Here is a 17,749-nt window from a genome sequence, read left to right as displayed (position 1 = left end):
GTTCTTCCGTTCTAAGTGCAGGACCCTGCACTTATCCTTGTTGAACCTCATCAGATTTCTTTTGGCCCAATCCTCCAATTTGTCTAGGTCCTTCTGTATCCTATCCCTCCCCTCCAGCGTATCTACCACTCCTCCCAGTTTAGTATCATCCGCAAATTTGCTGAGAGTGCAATCCACACCATCCTCCAGATCGTTTATGAAGATATTGAACAAAACCGGCCCCAGGACCGACCCCTGGGGCACTCCACTTGACACCGGCTGCCAACTAGACATGGAGCCATTGATCACTACCCGTTGAGCCTGACAATCTAGCCAACTTTCTACCCACCTTATAGTGCATTCGTCCAGCCCATACTTCTTTAACTTGCTGACAAGAATACTGTGGGAGACCGTGTCAAAAGCTTTGCTAAAGTCAAGATACAATATATCACTGCTTTCCCTTCATCCACAGAACCAGTAATCTCATCATAGAAGGCGATTAGTCAGGCATGACCTTCCCTTGGTGAATCCATGCTGACTGTTCCTGATCACTTTCCTCATGTAAGTGCTTCAGGATTGATTCTTTGAGGACCTGCTCCATGATTTACCATGTCTGAGGAGAAAAGTAAAGCAGTCCTACATTTTCATTGTCTTTACTGGAGAATTCATTGTAGGCAGGGAACTATGCAGCCTGGAAATACCTCTGCCAAAGAGAAGTAAAAGCTTGGGAGCTGGAAACGTAACAGTGGGTGCCCTTGCCGGACCAAATTGGGGGATTGCAGGTTCAGTTGCCCTGGACTGTGACACAAATCATGTCAAACCACCCTAATTGCCTTCTTTGATGGGATTACTGGTTTAGTGGATGGGAAGAAGCCATAGACATGATATATCTTGACATTAGTAAGGTTTTAGACAAAGTCCCACTTATCATTCTCATAAGCGAACTATGGAAATATGGTCTTGATGAAATTACTGTAAGAAAAGGGGCACAACTGGTTGAAAGACCATTATCAGTAGTTATCGTAAAGAGTAGTTATCAATGGTTCATTGTGAAACTGTGAGGGTGTATCCAATGGGGATCCACATTCACTATCCACAACCAACATTTTCATTAATGACTTGGATAAGGGACTAGAGCGTAGGAGAATATGCTTATAAAATTTGTGGATGACAACAAGCTGGGAGAGGTTGCAAGCACTTTGGAGGACAGGGTTAGAATTCAGAGTGACCTTCACAAATTAGAGAATTGGTCTGAAATCAACAATGGGACATTCAATAAAGACAAGTGTAAAGTACTATACTTAGAAAGGAAGAATTAAATGTTCAACTACAAAATGGGGACTAACTAGCTAGGCAGTAGTACTGCAGAAAGGGATCTGGGCATTATAGTGGATCACAAATTGAATGTGAGTCAACAATATGATGGAGTTGTGAACAAGGCTAATATTCTGGAGTGTATTAAGAGAAGTATTGCATGTAAAACGCAGGAGGTAACTGTCCAACTCTACTTGGTACTGGGAGGTCTCTGCTGGAGTACTGTGTCCAATTCTGGGGTGCCATGCTTTAGGAAAGATGTGAACAAACTGGAGAAAGTCCAGAGGAGAGCAACAAAAATGAAAAAAGGTTTAGAAAACCTGACCTATGAGGAAAGGTTAAAATAAACTGGGTGTTTTAATTGTGAGAAAAGAAGACTGCAGGGAGGGAGGGGGCAGGACGTGGTAACAGTCTTCAGGTATTTTAAGGACTGTTTGTGACAGAGAGGCCCATTTCTAGTTCACTATTCACATGTCAGACCTGACAAGAGCTGCTGACACAAAGACATCATTGGAAAACCTGTAACTCACAGATCATTAATATTCTTCCATGAAGTATGCATGGGATGTATACAAAAAGTTATGAATTATGTGCTAGAATATGTGCTTGGACACTTCTGGGCACATTGTTTTGGAAAAATTTGGGACTGGGAATGTGTTGCCAACTTGTTAACCCAGGCTGGTAGAGACCAGGGAGTGTGAGTGGTGTGTTGCTGTCAGGCTCCTGGAGTCAAAATTGCTGATTCAGGACTGCACAGCACGCACACGTGCTCAGAGTGTGACCTACATGATTGTCTGCTGGTGTCCAGGCTGAGAACCACAGCAGCAGAGCATTCTGAGGCACTCGGAATTACGGGGCAAGCAGTAACAGAACCCTTGTCTCGCTGGATTGGATCCCAGAATGTGACACTGTTATAAAGAGGATGGTAATCAATTGTTCTCCATGTCCACTGAAAGTAGGCCAAGCAATAATGGGCTGAATCTACAACAAGGGAGATTTAGGTTAGATATTAGGAAACCTTCTAACTATAGGGTTAGTTGAGCTCTGGAATAGGCTTCCAAGGGAGGTTGTGGAATCTTCATCATTGGAAGTTTTCAGAACAGGTTGGACAAACACCTGTCAGGAATTAGGTTTACTTTGGTCCTGCCTCAGTGCAAGGGGCTGGACATTAGGAGTTTGGGAGGTGCCCGCCAGTCCTTCATTTTTATGATTATATTAATGCTGGGAGATCTGCAATGCTAGTTATGTATGACTGGCTCCTAGCTTTCCTGAGCAGGTAGGGGGAGGTCTATGGGTGCTTCTGAAAATCCCACAGCCCCCCAACGATGCCTTAAGGGTGCCCACAGGGTCACCAGGGTACTTGGAGGAATCCTTTAACTTAATCCTTGGAGGAAGCCTTTAACTGCTCAGCTTTTGGGGCACACCTGCTTTTGAAACACTGGGCTAAATTCCCACTCCACCCTCCTTCATTCAACCCCCACCCCTCTTTCCCTTCCCACCTCCAGCTGCCCTTGCTGCGGGGAAACTGCCTCTCCCTGATGGGTGCAAGCTGGAGACAGGACAGGGTCGAGAGCACAGGGGCTCGCCAGACTCCCAGCTGGAGGTTCAGGCTCCGCTTGCTGGAAGGGGCGGCTGGAACTCCTGCCCCACGGTACTCAGACCAACCCCTCCAGCCCCGCACCTTGAGGGGATGTGGTACAGAATCAGAATCATAGAATCACAAGGTTGGAAGGGACCTCAGAAGGTCATCTAGTCCAACCCCCTGCTCAAAGCAGGACCAATCCCCAATTTTTGCCCTAGATCCTTAAATGGCCCCCTCAAGGATTGTGTGGGCCACGTGCCGGGCGTCCGCTGGTCTTCTAAGCAGAGCCCACCGCGGTCCCAGTTGCCTCTCCCCTCCTGGGGCCAAGTCCGTGCCCGGAGGGGGAGGGGCTTCTGGGGCCAGCTGGTGCCCTGGGAAGCGGCTCAGCCCGCGGCTGTTTGCGGGTTCTGGCTGCAGCCCCGGCGGTGTCCCTGGTGGTTCGGGCTGGGGCGAGGGGCCGGGCCAGCCTGGCGAGCTGCAGCTCCGCTAGGCGGCCGTGGGAGGTCTGCAGTAGCTGATGGCGGGTCCGTAGAGCCGCCTCAGACGCTGCATGATTTAGTACGCGGCACGCGCAGCCCCACGCGGCACCGCCGCTCAAAGCCCCAGGCCGCATCCTCCTCCTCCAGCCCCCCAGAGAGGGGGCTCTCGCCTCTCGGGCACTGCGGGAAGGGGGCGGAGCATGGGGCATAAGAACCGCCCCCTTCCCTACCTCTAACCAATCTCCTCTTTGGGCTGGGGGTGCACGGGGCGGGGGAGGGGCGCCCTTATCGCCTATGCTCCGCCCCTCGCCCTGGGGCCGACTAAAACAGTCTGTGGGCTGGGCTGGAGAGGATGAGACCCGCAGGACAGGCTGCTGCTGCTGCATGAGACGGGCGGGGACGTGGGAGGCAGGCAGGCTCACGCTGAGAGCACTCTGGGTCAGGCTGCTCCATTGCTGCCCGTTGCCCCTCTTGGTAGGATCTGCCTGTCCGTGCTCAGCAAGCCCTGCCGTCTGCCTCTGCCGCGCAAACCAGGTACGCGCCCAGGCTGGCTCCAGCGGGCGAAAGCGATTTCGCAGGTAGTTCGCGAGGAGCTGCAGGCGCCGGGTCACAGCCCCTGGGTCTGCTTTCTGTTCGTGCAGTGCTCGCTACTCCTTCCAGGCAGGGGCGCAAGAGGCAGCGATCGCATGGGAAGGGAGCTGGCTGGGTACGGGCTCCGCGGGGGCCTCCGCTCTCAGACTGGGCGCACGTTGAGGTGTTGGGAGAGGTAGGAAGCTGTCTCTTGTCGCCGCCTCCGTAGCTCCCACACCACATGAGGACCAGCCCTGCTGTCCTGGTTCAGTCAGTACGGAGGGAAGCAATTCTGAAACCAGTGGGCGTTTTGCTTGAATGACTAAGGACTGCAGGGATTTGGGTTATAAACTGATGACATGAACTGGGGTGATACTTGAAGCACAGGGGAGCAGAGACCTCCCTGTATATCTTTTAGTTTCATTCTGAGGAGAGAGTAAGTGGGGGGGGGGGGGGGAGCTTGTCTTTGAGTGGCAGGTGCAGATTTCAGGACTGGCCTAAAATCTGTGACTAGTTACAGACTTTTTTAAAACATGCAGCCAGTTTTCCTCTGCTGAAGAGCCTGCCTAGAGGGGTAGGGAGTGGAATAACCTTGGAAAAGTGCAAGTGTAAATCTTATATAATCTGTGCATTTACCAAAACAGAAATGGGACTGGAATGTGTTACTGATGGATTTCTCACTAGCCACAGTGTTTGCATGTGCACTGGGTTGTACAAGCATGACTTTCTGGCTCAGTTTATTTGAACAAGATGATACGATTGATATAGCATCATAACCTTTTAGTCTCCTAGTTCTTTTTTCTCCTGTTTATAGTTGAAAAACAAGCCACCCCTTTTGTGCAAATTTAAACCTGTTTGGTAGCTAGCTTCTTAGTACAGGAATACAGAAATTTCAATAATAAATAATCTAGTTACAGTATAATTAGCAATTCACATTCTCAAAGCACTTGCAATGTATTTATAGCACAGGTTATTTTAGTTTTATAATTCTGCAAATCACTTGGTAAGACAATTCCTCTCTAAGGGCCATCTCTAATGGTTATTATTATTTGTATGGTTATATATATTCAGTGTAAGAAAGGTTATCAAATTCTAGGTTTCAGTTACTTCATTTTTATGCCAGTTTCTGTGATGTGATTTCTCTTCTCTAAAATTATATATACAGTTACCAAAACTAGAACTATACCTATTGTAATGTGCTAGTACTGATACCAACCGTTCAAAGGAAATGTTTCTAAGGGCATGTCGACACTTACCATTTAAAGCAGAAAAAGTCCCCTTCTTGCGCAAAAAAATGTGGAAGCTTCTTCACTTGACAATGACTTTTTGTGGTGAAACTCAGAAGTTTCACTGCAAAAAGAAAACCACCTCCCTGAGAGGCATACAGCTCTTACCGGGGATGGCTTTTGTGGTGATGTGCAAGTGAAGACACGTTCTACGTAAACATAAGAATTACTGTATTGGATCAGATCAGTAGTTTGTTCAGTCCAGTAATGTATCTCAAACAGTGGCAAATAATGGATTCTTCAGAAGAAAGTGTAATAAAGCCTGCAATAAACAATTATAGAATAACATACAAATAAGGAAATTTTTTTCACCATGGCTGTAGGTAGAGAATAAGTCTTCTCTCTACAAACCAGTGATACATATATGTGATGCTTTAGAAGGGTTGGTTTCACAAAGCTGAAAACAGGTATGAGCCAAATCAGTTGGATAAAAGAAGTTAAACAGAAAAATGTGAATGATAATTGGGATTTGTTTAAGAACATTTTACTAGCCTCCAAAAAAGTTAAAATCCCTCAGTGGAGAAACAAGGGTGATTGAAAAAAACAGCTTGGTTACAGTGGAAGTGAAGGCATCTATACAAATAATTTTTATAATCTAGCTATAGATATAAACACATGGAAAAAACTCAATGTTGACAGTAATATAATATAAATGAGAAGCTAGGAATTGTAGAAAATTGCTAAGGGAAGCAAAACAACACAATGGGAAGAGTTAAGGACAGTAAGGAATTTTTAAAATATGTTAGGAACAAAAGGAATCCTAATAACAGTATTGGTCCATTACTAGATGGAAATGGTTGAATTGTCAATAATGCAGGAAAGATGGAAGTGTTCAATAAATATTTGTTCTATATTAGGGGGAAAAACAACCATTTCCATTCCAATAGTAACTTGGGAGGATGTTAAACAGTAGTTACTATTAAACATTTTAAAATTGACAGGTCTGGGTAACTTGCATCTAAGAGTTCTAAAAGAGCTGGACCATGAATATTGATTTCCTGTAACTCTAACTCTAGGAACATGGGCAAGTTTCAGAAGACTGGAAGAAAGATAATGTTATGCCAATATTTCAAAAGGGTAAACTGAACAACCTGGGTAAATATAGGTCTGCAAAAAATAATGGAATGGCTGATATGGGACTTGATTAATAAAGAATTAAAGGATGGTAATGTAATTAATGCCAATTAACATAGATATATGGAAAATAAATCCTGTCAAACTAACTTGATTTTTTTTATGAGATTACAAATTTGGTTAATAAGGTAGGACTAGATGATCACAGTGGCCCCTTGTGGCCTATTAGTCTATGAATCTTCACTGAGCTGACCACAGTGATGCCCAAGTGTTTTTCCTGAGCTGTTAATTTAGAACCCAGTTAATTTAGAGCCACTAAGGTATATGAGTAGTTCAAAATACTCCTTCTAAAGTTCGTTGCCTTGCATTTGGCCACATTGATTTTAATCTGCCATCATATTACCCATTCATCTAGTTTTAAGTTTTGCTGAAGCACCTCGTAGTTTTAAACTGAAAGATTAATTAATTTTATGGATTAAGGATGGCATTCCTTTTACTTGCATAAAGTTCCAGTGTTTGGCTCTATGAGGGTGGAGTGCAGAGAAGCTGGGGGATGAAATCCACCACCTAGCCCAGGGTCAGAGTTGCAGGGCAGCCTGATGTGCAGCCCAAACAGGGCTTAAGTGGTGTAGATGGACTTGTGTGGCCATCTGCACCACAGATGAATGTTTCTCTTTGAGTCAGATGTGGTTGTAAGTAGTCATTGCTACTCCGAAGTAAAACCTGGATGTGAAAAAGATCATTTAAGTCGATTACTGTGCTGAGACAGTAGCATGTTGATGTGTCAAAGTTTTTGGAATTTATTTGTAACCCTCGTCCATGACTTAGAGAATAAAATGAATCCTGGCTGACTTCTAAATGATACTGCATAGAACTGGACTGGTTATAGCACTGAGCAATATACTGTGCAGAGCAAAATTGCATTGGCAGAGGCATGGACAAAATGACCTAATAGATGGAAAAGACCTCTAATTTCTATGATACTGGAGTACTGTGAGATGTACAAAGGAAACTTTTCTTCCATTAATCTGTATAGGCATTGGCCAAAGTAATACTGATTGGTTTAGTTTTCCAGGGTTGTTGCAAGCAGATAGAAACCAGGGAGGTGAGGAGTGTTGATGATACTGAGTAGTGAAATGAATAGAAATAAAGTATTATAAAGCAAATAGATATCAACTTTCTAGTACTTTATGCAGTGTAAATCATTCCAATGAAGGATAAGATGATTCATCTCTTTTTCAATGTGTTATGCTGTAATGAAACAAGTTCTTAAATGGTAATGTAAAAAATTTAAAAACAACTCTAAGAAAAAAATTTTGGCATTGGAGTCGACTGGCATGAAAACATAAATCCACTATAATTTACAACTGACATAGAATGCAAGGAAACTTGTTTTGAAATTATATCTCTGGTTTCATGAAAAATAAAATTTTAACTCATATTAATGAGACTTATTTTAGAGAATTACTTTGAATTCATTATCCGTTCAAAGTAAACCCTTTTAAGCAAGCCTCACATTACTATCTAGAAAATTTATATTTCTGCATTACATCAGTATTTTGTTTGGTCAGAAAGTCCTTTATACTTGAGGTCCTGAGTATCCCTGAGATTATTATTTGGTTGTGGCAGTGCCTGGAAGTCAGAGTCCCATTGCACTAGACACTATAAACATAATAAAGGGATAGTCCTTGCTTCCCTTCCCATGTTTTAATTTGGCGTTTAATGTGTTGGAATGTCCCTAGATGTGTTTGTCTGAGGAGAGGACATTCTCATGAGAGGGCCTGGGACTTGAAATATAATACACGTTCCATGGGTGACCAAAACCTAAGTTTATCAATTTTCAGAACATAATACATGGGTTAATTGGAGGGGGAAAGTTGAATTGTTGGAGTGGGCAGAGTCCCAGATTTTGTGGGTGGATTTTGCTTGAGTGTTGATATTTGGTAAACTTGTAGTGTTTTGTATATGTTTTAAAGATTATTTACAATACCCAGATCACAGGCTAAGTACGTTTTATTAGTTGAAATAAATACATAAAATGTTTGGTTTGCATTTTCCAAACTATCTTTATATACTTCTTCTCTTCCTTTTGTATAACAAACCTTCAGAGTTGTGGTGATGATAAAACATGTTCTTTCTTGCTTGAACACAGTTATACCCTACATCAACAATAGCTTAACAAAATTGAACTCCAGCTTGAGAATAAGCCAACATTTTTTAAAGCATACCTTTATGTATTTTCCAAAATGTTTATAACAATCTGTACTTTTCTTCATGAAACAGAGTTAATGGTTTCCAAAAATTTAATCTCCAGTGTCCACGATTGTAGCATTTTTGCTCTGTATTTTTCAAATGTATATATGAAAGTGGGTTGACCGAGAAGATAAATACTGTTTCTGTGGCAATTACTTGCAAAACACAGAATTATCAGTTCGTTAGTGGACAGCTGATATGTCTTCATAACAACCAGACCAGAGTGCATAAGGTCTGTTCTTAGGTGGTGCTAAGCAACCACATTTCCTATTGACCTCAGTAGAAGTTGCAAAAGCTCAGCACCATAGGCGTAGTTAGACTTCTATATTTGGGGGGTGGCTCCAGTGAAGCCAATTGTGGGGGAAATTCCCCAGTGTGGGGGAAATTCTGTGCCTGTCCACAGGGGCGCCATTTCAGATTGGGCAGCGAGGTGCAACTTTAATTGTGATTCGAGGGGCTACTTAGGCAACTGAAAACTCTAGTGTTTTTGCATATAACAACTTAGAAATATCTGACAGGAGTATTGTATCTAATTTCTATATCAAGAAAGAAAATTAAATAAATAATAGCTCTAATACAAGACATGTCAGAACATCTTGTTCTTGTATTAACATCTTGTGGCAAGTCACTTGTGGGACACTGGTTAGGTTTAAAATTGTAATGTATATTCTTACTCAGATACTCTTGAATTCATCTTTCTTAAACATGGGAGACCAGATTGCACTCAATATTCCAGATGTGGTTGCATGAGTGCCTCACCTGATACATCCTAGGACTGCATTAGCCTTTTTCACAGCTGCATCCCATTGAAGGCTCACAGTCATCCTGTGATCAAACAATACACCCAGGTCTTTCTCCTCCATTTTCACTTGCAACTGATATGTCCCCAACTTATAGCAAAACTTCTTGTTAGTCCCTAAATGCATGACTTTGCACTTTGTACTATTAGATATCATCCAATTTCTATTACTCCAGTTTACAAGGTCATCCAGATAGTCTTCTCTGGTATTCCAGTACCCGGTATTGGCAATACCTCCCAACTTTGTGTCATCTGCTAATTTTATTAGCACACTCCATTTTTTCTGTGCCAAGGTCAGTAATAAAACTGTTAAATAACATTGGTCCCAAGACTGATCCCTGAGTAACTCCACTAGTAACCTCCCTGTAGCCTGATAGTTCACCTTTCAGTATGACCTGTTGTAGTCTTCCTTGAACCAGTTCCTTATCCACCTTTCAGTTCTCATATTAATCCCCATCTTCTCCAATTTAACTAATAATTTCTCATGTGGAACTGTGTCAAATGCCTTACTGAAATCTACTGCATTTCCTCTGTCTAAAAAAATCAGTTATCTTCTCAAAGAAAGCTATTAGTAACTTTGTTACCACCTCTTGAATACAACAATTGAAACAATTGTAGAAAAATCTACAATTCCTTTCTATAATTTAGGCTACTTACTTTTTGAAAAAAGAAAAGGAGTACTTGTGGCACCTTAGAGACTAACAAATTTATTTGAGCATAAGCTTTCGTGAGCTACAGCATCCGATGAAGTGAGCTATAGCTCATGAAAGCTTATGCTCAAATAAATTTGTTAGTCTCTAAGGTGCCACAAGTACTCCTTTTCTTTTTGCAGATATAGACTAACATGGCTGCTACTTTGAAACCTGTCATTACTTTTTGAAGTTCACTAAGCCTGGAACAGATCATTTAACTTTAGGAAACATTGGAACAGCCATTTCTTATCTTAATCACCTGTTAATCACTCTGTTTATAAACAAAATTCTGACTCCCTGCCTCAGGGGCACAAGCTGGAAGCAGCATGTCTCCTCTGCAGAACTCATTGCATTGCACACTCAGGCTGCCTGCCTGAGGCTTCAGAGGAACAGCCGTGTTAGTCTGTATTCGCAAAAAGAAAAGGAGTACTTGTGGCACCTTAGAGACTAACCAATTTATTTGAGCATGAGCTTTCGTGAGCTACAGCTCACTTCATCAGATGTTTACCGTGGAAACTGCAGCAGACTTTATATACACACAGAAATCATGAAACAATACCTCCTCCCACCCCACTGTCCTGCTGGTAATAGCTTATCTAAAGTGATCAACAGGTGGGCCATTTCCAGCACAAATCCAGGTTTTCTCACCCTCCACCCCCCCACACAAATTCACTCTCCTGCTGGTGCTAGCCCATCCAAAGTGACAACTCTTTACATAATCAAGTCGGGCTATTTCCTGCATAGATCAAGGTTTTCTCACATCTGTAGCTCACGAAAGCTTATGCTCAAATAAATTGGTTAGTCTCCTTTTCTTTTTGCGAATGCAGACTAACATGGCTGCTACTCTGAAACCTATCGTCTGTATGGTAACCCAAATAATAGGTGGGTAACCTGTACAACACCTGAATTAAACAAAGATAAAATAGAATTTAAGGGATGAAGGCTGGCAGAGTGGACAGAGCTCTGGGTTTGAACTTCAGAGAGATGGGTTTGTTTTCCAGCCCGGCTACCTACAGACTTTCAAATATTGCAAGAAAAAAGCACTTCATGGCAAATACCATTTGCAGATGACAGAATTTAAACCCAAGACAGGAAAAGTGAAATCCATCTGCTATAGATCAACCAGAACTCGCATTTGTTCAGGCAATGGCTACAGGAGATAGATTTGGGTCCAGAGTTAGGCTTCTGATTTTTAAAATTTTGGCGTTAATCGCACTGAGATTGCTTGCTGACAGAATGTGATCAGAAAAAAGTAGGCTTCATTATTACACAACTACAAAATTGGGAATAATGGCTGGGTACTACTGAAAAGTGTTTGCAGGTTAGAGTGTATCACAAATTGCACATGAGTCAACAATATGCAATTGCAAAAAAGGCTAGTATCATTCTGTGGTGTATTAATAGGAGCGTTGTACGAAGACATGGGAGGTAATTGTCCCAATCTGCACCAGGGCTGGATTAACTTTTTGTGGGCCCCCCGGGGAGTGATTGTAAAAGGGGCTGGGGGCAAAAGCACAGTGGGGTGGGAGCTAGGGTTGGTCCCTGGAGCAAGGGAGGGGCCAGGGGTAAACTGCAAGTGCAGCAGGGCTGGGGAGGGGGTAAACAGAATCCCCCCACCCCCTTGCCCACATAGAGCGGGTACATACCTGGTTCTAGCCCATTCTGTTGGTCTCTCTTTGCACTGAGCTGCCTCTCCTCCCGCAGCAGCAGGACAGGGTTCTCTTCCAGCCCTCTTGGGTGGGTGTTAAGAGTGGGAGGAGCGGAGGCTAATGTGGTTACTCTTATAACCGGACTTCTAGTTTCCAGTCAGCACTGCTAACTGGACACTCAGGTCCTGTTTTCTACTGGAGTTTCCAGTCTAAAAATGGATACCTGGCAACAGGGCTGCCAGAAAAGCCTGAGGGTGGGGGCAAGCAATCATTTTTAAAAGTGAGAGGGCTAAGCCTTAAGGGGAGGGCAGGGAAGCAGGGGGTGGGTGGGCTGGGGAGTGGAGAGGAGCTAGTGGGCAGGCCAAGTCTGCTGTACTGCCCAGGTAGGTTGGAGACTGTGCGGATCAGCTGACACAGTATCCCTAGCCCAGGTAACATGACGGCCTGTGGTGGATTTAGAGTTAGTGGGGCCCCCTGGCCCTGTGCTCAGCTTCATTTTTGGGGGCCCTCCTTGGGACCCAGCCAAGAAAAATAACAGTCTCTCTTATCTCCTCCCGCCCCCATTTTTCTTTCTTTTTTTCTTCATCCTCCTATAAGTAATAGCAAGTAAATGAAAATAAAGTGAGGTACTTTGATTGTTCTTGTAGTCTAACTTATTTTTCCACAGACCACTTAATGATCTTTCCAAATATTGCAAAAAAAATTGGGGTGTGGGGTCTGGCCAGGAGCTAGGGTGAGGGAGGGGGCTCAGGGTTGGGGCAGGAGGTTGGGGTGTGGAGCTCCTGTTTGGTGAGAGGGGTGCAGGTGGGAATGAGGGGGGGTGGGTGCAGGAGCTCCCGTTTGGTGCTCTGGATGGGGGTGGGGATGTGGGGGGAGGTGCAGGAGTCAGGGCATGGGGTGGGGGGGGCTGGGGATGTATGAGTCAGGGCAGGGGGCTGGGGAGGTGTGAGGGGGGTGCATGGGTCAGGGCAGGGGGCTGGGTGTGTGTGTGTGGGGGTCAGGGCAGGGAGCTGGGGAGGTGTGTGTGGGAGGTGCAGGGGTCATGGCTGGGGGTGTGAGGCGGTGCAGGGGTCAGGGTGGGCAGAGGGCTGGAGGTGTGGGTTGGGGTCATGGGGGTGCTTATGGCAGGGGGCTGGAGGGGGTATGCCCCAATTCCAGCCCCTTCCCCAAGGCCCTGCTCCCGCCTCTTCTGCTCCTCCCCGCCGGAGTGGTGAGTGCACTGAGGCTCTACTCTTCCCTCTCCTCCTGCCGGCAAACAGCTGATTGGCGGCAGGGAGTGGGGAGGGGCGGAACGCAGCATGCTGGGGGAAGAGGTGGGGGAGGAGCTTGGCTGCTGGCAGAGCCTGCCCTGCTGCAGCAGAAGCCTGCAGCATCAAGATTCAGTCCCCACAGGGGAGAGAGGGGGTGGAGAAGGGGGGCCAGGCCCCCTTTGGTACTGCTCTGCACAGCACTGGTGAGGCATTAGCTGGAGTACTATGTCCAATTCTGGGCGCCACACTTGAGGAATGATGTGAAAAAATTGGAGGGAGTCTGGGGGAAAGCAACAAAAATGACAAAATGTTTAGAAACCCTGAGGTACAAGGAAAGGATTAAAAAAGGGTATGTCAGTCTTGAGAAAAGAAGACTTAGAGGGGACCTGGTAACAGTATTCAAATAAGTTAAATGCTGTTATAAAGAGGATGGTGATCAGTTGTTCTCCATGTTCACTAAAGATAGGACAAGAAGTAAGGACAAGGGCTTAATTTTAAGCAAAGGAGATTTTAGGTTAGATATTAAAAAAATCTTTCTAACCACAAAGGCATTTAAGCACTGGATAGGGAGGCTGTGGCATCCCCATCATTGGGGGTATTAAAGACAGGTTGGACAGATACCTGTCAGGGATGGTCTAGGTTTACATGGCTTTGCCTCCGTGCAGAGGGCTGGACTTGATGACTTCTTCAGGTCCCTGCCAGCCCTACATTTCTATGATTCTTTGATTCAGAAAAAGAAAGGCATGTACTTCTGCACAAAGTGAAACAGGAGCCACTAATATATCACCTAATCTTTTTTTTTTTTTAAAAAAAAAAAAGTCTTGAGGAACTAAGATACTTGAAAACAGAACTGGAAGAGAGAAAGCGAGATATGCCAGAAGATTCATTTGGAATTTGTATGAAAGAAGAATGGACAAAAAGTCATACTGGAAGTCAAAGCGAAGAAGGTTGAAGATGCTGATACATAGCAAATCAAGAGACCAAGTAGTTGAAGAATAAAAAGAGTGCTTAAAAAGACTCAATAAGATACAGGAAACATTTGATGGATTTCCAGAAGAAAAAATAAAAGGTATGTATGTAGAGACTGCGAGTGAAGTGCTCAACCTAACTGAAAGGGAGTTCCCCTTGACTTTCAATATGAGTTGGGCACCTAACTCATATTTGTGTCTTTTGAGAACAACTAAGGACCCAGTGGCAAAAATTAGACACAGAAAAAATTAAAACAGCTGTTGGGGAAGTGCTGGCTGTGGGTTGACAGTACAACAGAGAATAGACAGAACCAGGAAGAAGAATACATCCTGGTTCAGGGTCACTTAAAGACACCAGGGGAAACAAACCCAGCTCTGTTCTTCATGGAATAAAGTTGCTCAAACCACCAGAAATCATAAAACTCCAATAGTAAAATGCCTCCAAATCACAGCAATCCACTAATAACTAGGGCCCTAACAATTTCACAGCAATGAAAAATGTGTCAGGACCATGAAATAAGCCCTGCTCTGTGAAATCTACTGTCACCGAAATCTTGTTGGGGCTGGGGCACTTGGGCTCAAGGCTTCTACCCCCACTCCCAGTGGCTCCTGCCCGTGCTCGGGGCGTCCACGGTGGGGAGTGTGGGAGGGGGGTCAGGGATGGGGCAGAGGGTTGGGATGCGGCGGTCGGGGGGTGGTGAGGGCTCCGGCTGGGGATGTGGGCTCTGGGGTGGGGCCAGGCATGAGGGGTTTGAGGTGCAGGCTGCCCCGGGGCTACAGCGGGGAGAGAGGACTCCTCCTAGCTCTCTCTCCCTGCCACAGCACCTGGGCTGTGGGGGAGAGGTGCCTCTCCCCGCTGCGGCAGCTCCGGGGCTGGGGCTGCAGGATAGGCACCTCTCCCGCAGCTGTGGCAGGTCTGGGGCTGGGTTGGGGCCTGGTGAGGGGTGCCTCTCCCCCTGGCTGTGGCAGGTCTGGGGTTGGGCTGGGTTAGGTTTGGGGAAGGGGTGCCTCTCCCTGCCACAGCAGGTCCAGTGCTGGGGGAGAGGCATTTCTCCTCACTGGAGCCCTGAGTGCCTGCGCAGTGCTTAAGAGGCTGCTGCAGAGCCATGTGGCTGCACAGCTTAGAGGGAATTTAGCTTACAACACCACAACACCTTGACATTTCAGATGTAAGCATCTGAAATAGTGAAATTGATCAATTAAAAAACCCTCTGGCAGTGACATTGACCAAAATGGTCCCTGAATTTGGTAGGGCCCTACTAATAACCTATGAAAAACAGATTCCTGTATAATAATTTAAGATGAGTGGATAAGGAGCCTCTTGCTTTTGACTATTGCAAGGAAAAAACATTTGAAGAAATTTTGCAAATATACTTTTATAAGAACCAAACAGTAGAGTTTTATGTTTTATTCCATGGTGAGTTTGTAAAGAATAGACAGAGGAATGTAACTGTGTTTCTCTTTGCTGCCTGTGACTTTATTGTGAATCCACTTACTGTGAAGAGGGGACCCTATGGTTATGGAGTACTCATGACTCACCTTCTGAAATAAAGGTTAGTGACATCTTCTGGGAGAGTGGGAAGCTAAAACCCAGATTTCCTTAAGGAGGTCAAAACAGGGGGAAGGGACAGCTGCACCTAATTTTCAGAATCACAGGGCTGTGTTCTAGGAAGACTGCTTTTACTAGGAAAACACCTCCTCTCCATTTCCTGAGAAATTACTGCAAGTATATACACATCTTTTGTTTGCATGTTTTTATATTTTGACCTTGGCTGAATAGGCAGCCCAGAGGAATTGGGGGCCTCTGTTTACTTTAGGTTGGTCTCTAAATATACCTTTCTTCAAAAGAGCGGTTTTCCTCTATAGCTAAGTAAAAGCTTCTATTTGTGAGGAGGACTTTTGGAACTGGGGCCAATACTGTTAGAGAGAGCTGCAGGCTACTGGTGCGGCTAATTAAATAGCAAACTGTACCTGTGTGCGCGAATGGATTTATCTTTGATGAAACAGTATAGTGATGAGTTGTCCTTGTTTCATTTCGGTGTACCTGGCTGTAGCTGGAAAAAAGGTGCCATTCTGCTCTGTAGCCATCCTGGGAGCTGCCCAATAGATACTCCTGGGGGAATTCTGCATCAAAAAATTAAAAATTCTGAGCACAATATTTTAAAATTGGTCAAAATAATGCAATATAATCCAGCTAATTTCAATTATTTTGGTAATTTATTTAAACTACAATACAATGGATGGAGAATAGAGTGGGGAAATCCTCAAATTGGAGGAAATCCTCAAACCCCCTTTGTCTAATAGTAATGTAGCTAGTATTGGCCCTTTACTTCTAATTATTAATCAACAAATATGTGCCGCCTTATGCTCAGTGTTACATCATAGGCAACTGAAGAGCATGGAAGGCAACTGAAGAGTAAGGGCTGGGGACTCAAACTCAGAATTTATACTGGCTACTGACCATCTCCAAATAGGTCAGTAGCAAACAGTTCATGGAACATATTTTGATAGGAAATTTTTTCAGTCCAAAAATTTAGATCAGTTCTAATCACTAAAGCACCATAAGCATTTATAAGGCCACACTATCCTTTACAGTAAGGCTCCTTTACACCGCTCTGGCAGTGTAAAGGAGCCTTAAAAGTTTTACACTTGTTTTATACTTCTGGGGGAATTCACTAAGAACAATGGGAACAATTCACTAAGTAGACAGGCTGCTACATTCTCCTCTGCCAGAAGGAACAGAGCCTGTCCTATGCCTACCTCTTCAGAAATACACCAAAGCCCTGCCCCTCCATGCTGAGCGTACTGCAAGAGCGAGTGAGAGGGACAGAGTCTCTCTCTCTTCCCTCTGAGTGCCCAAGCTGACCAGTCTGCACTGCCAGGAAGTTGGCGCATGATTGCTCTTGCTGTTTCCCTTTGCTTCCGCATCAAAAGTCATTTTTCTGCAGGTAAGCAAAGAAATCTGTGGGGGCCATGAATTCTGCGGATACACAGAATTCCCTCAGGAGTAAATAGAGCTGGATGACGTATAATTCTGTTACAAAATCCCAGTGCTATGCATACAACAGGAGTCTGGGTACCCCTCAAAATATCAACCATTCACAGTTCTGGACTTATTTTGCAGTGTGTCTAGATGGGCAGATAAATCTTTGAAAATAGACTTTTTTTGCTCCCACAGAACTGTAGGCACATACAAGTTGCACTGTACATAGATGTAAGCTTCTTTTGAAAAGTTGGAACTCTCCCCATCAGCTTACAAATATTCTCATCCTGAAACTGTGCCCAGAAAATAAAAAGGGTTGGAAACTATGGAGTGGAGTTTGTAGGGAAATAGCATCATGCCACACTAAGTAACAATGAAATACCATTCAAATATTAGTGCTGAAAAGAAAATTGACCTTTTAAGAAAATGTATAGATATTTTAAGTCACTGATCTTAAATAAGAACTTAACGTAAGAATGGCCATACTGGTCAGACCAATGGTCCATCTAGCCCAGTATCCTGTCTTCCAACAGTGGTCAATGCCAGCTGCTTCAAAGGGAATGGACAGAACAGGGCAATCATCAAGTGATCTATCCCTTGTTGTCCAGATCCAGCATCTGGCAGTCAAAGGCTTAGGGACACCTAGAGCATGGGGTTGCATCCCTGATCATCTTGGCTAATACCATTGATGGACCTATCTTCCATTAATTTATCTAATTCTTTTTTGCATCTGTCATAATTATAAAGGGAAGGGTAACCACATTTCTGTATACAGTGCTATATAATCCCTCCTGGCCAGAATCAAAACCCTTTCACTTGGGTTAAGAAGCTAAGGTAACCTAGCTAGCACCTGATCCAAAATGACCATTGA

The 17,749-nt window shown here is 44.3% G+C and overlaps 1 protein-coding gene across 1 annotated transcript in view; it reads left to right on the top strand.

Annotated features, from left to right (window-relative positions):
• Positions 1-3,664: 3,664 nt before the first annotated feature.
• COL21A1 (collagen type XXI alpha 1 chain) overlaps positions 3,665-17,749 on the top strand; it is a 193,969-nt gene continuing 179,884 nt past the window's right edge. Inside the window, exon 1 of the mRNA XM_073336269.2 lies at positions 3,665-3,888. The gene's annotated coding sequence lies outside the window, so the exon portion shown is untranslated. The remainder of the gene's footprint in view (positions 3,889-17,749) is intronic.

The sequence above is a fragment of the Lepidochelys kempii genome, chromosome 3 (genome assembly GCF_965140285.1).
Source record: "Lepidochelys kempii isolate rLepKem1 chromosome 3, rLepKem1.hap1, whole genome shotgun sequence".
Lineage (NCBI taxonomy): Eukaryota > Metazoa > Chordata > Testudines > Cheloniidae > Lepidochelys > Lepidochelys kempii.
Note: the sequence above shows the minus strand (reverse complement) of the source record. Positions and strands in the feature narration are given on the sequence as shown.